The sequence below is a fragment of the Centruroides sculpturatus genome, unplaced genomic scaffold, assembly GCF_000671375.1.
Source record: "Centruroides sculpturatus isolate CEXI.00-Female unplaced genomic scaffold, Cexi_2.0 scaffold1328, whole genome shotgun sequence".
Taxonomy (NCBI): domain Eukaryota; kingdom Metazoa; phylum Arthropoda; class Arachnida; order Scorpiones; family Buthidae; genus Centruroides; species Centruroides sculpturatus.
The window spans coordinates 78,327-80,199 of NW_019385516.1; positions in this window are offsets into that span (position 1 = coordinate 78,327).

Consider the following 1,873-nt stretch of genomic DNA (forward strand, 5'->3'; position numbering starts at 1 on the left):
TACCCAATGTTAACTTTACATTCCAAAGATAAAGTTTTTCTTTTCTTGTTTGATGCAGAAGAATCAGTTCTACTTCGTTTAGATGACACAGTAGTCTCTCAAGTCTCCGTAGATATAACAAACATAGAAATAAATAACACAAAATAAATTGTAGCTATGTGTCGATTCCGCGCGACACGTCCGAACATGTAAGATGAATAATAGTGTCGGGAAATGAGTAATCAAGAGTTGCGTGGCGTTCAAACAAAAGACGAATCGACGAGATTTGAAAATCGCGTAACTCCGGGTTCGCGTAAGTCGGGGTAGCGTAAGTCGAGGTATTACTGTTTATGATCCATATTAATATATGATCCATATTAGGTTATTTATGTTATATTATAAACTAGATCGGATTAGAAACTGAATTCGACTTAGTTTATAATTTAACATGAATAGTATCTTGAACAGTAAAAGGTCATTAATCTGATCGACCAGATATCGGACTTTTACTGTTCAGGATAAGAAATATTATGTCAGCATAATATACTGTACACTTTAACATCTATTTGACATCTTATTTACACTTACTTTTTTTTTTCTTTTTTATAAAAACATAGGCTAATAACGCCAAATTGATATGACTATACATTATCAGAACAAAATGAACCTTTATATACAGTAATACGAACACTTAATCTACAGGAAAAACGCGAGTGAGATAAAGTCCCTAAGACAAAACCACTGCCCATGGTCTGATATGCCTAGGGGTATTAACGAATGGGCATACACCAACTAATTTCGAGGTCCCCAAAATTAGATCTAGATATGTTAATTCACCATTGATCAGATAACATTGTACTGTACATTCCTTATTCAACAGAAGTTTATAGTTCTAATAGATTAGCCTACTGTTAATGGATAATCATACCTATGAAACTGTTCTGTAATAAATTACTGGTACTATTTCACTTGTTTAATTATTTACGCAAAATAATTGTTTAATAATATATTAATATATCTGTAATCAAAAGGAATTATATTGAGAATTTTTTAGTTGATTCCAACATATATAATTACATATTTATATATCGAGCTGGAGCAAACTAGTACCGAAGAGGTCCATTTCCTCGACATCGGAATAAAGATAGTAGGACCCACCATCCAAACAGCCGTATACATATTTTCCTTAAATAATAGCCTATTTCCTACATATTAAATCCATAAAAATTATAGAGATAAGCCGGATATAGGTTTAAATTACAATATTATTGAATAATTCGTTATGATTGGCATTCTCTTATCAAACTTTACAAAGTTTCTTATCAAAATTAATTTCATGAAGGAATATAATTTGCAGTAATTAAAACTTATCTAGCATCTACGAAGAAATAAAAAAAAAAAGGAATTAAAGTTGAAACCATACTCAGAACTATATCTATAATAATTCATACTGCATACAGATTCATCCATTCCTTGTTTCAGATATAAATGAATCATAAATACCTAAATCATGAATCATACATTGTGTATAACTGAAGTAAGGAATTTATAGAATAAGAAAATTAAGAAAAATTGACTCAATGGAAAAGAAATTGAATCATTGTATCCTATTACAAGGTACGAAATTAATTATAATGATGAATATTAATAAGAAGTTCTGAAATAATTCACTAGAAGCCTTAATTACTAGAAGCCTTCGCTACTTTTAAAACATAAAATAACGTTTCAAACTGAAAAATATGAAAAATTGATTATATTTTTCAACGCGTATCATATAACACTAATATCATTTATGGCCCGAAGCACTTATTAACTTTAATGTAGAGGAAAGATTTTGTATCGTATACGAGAATGGGATTACCTTAGTCGCCTCAGTCGGACGACACGGCAAACT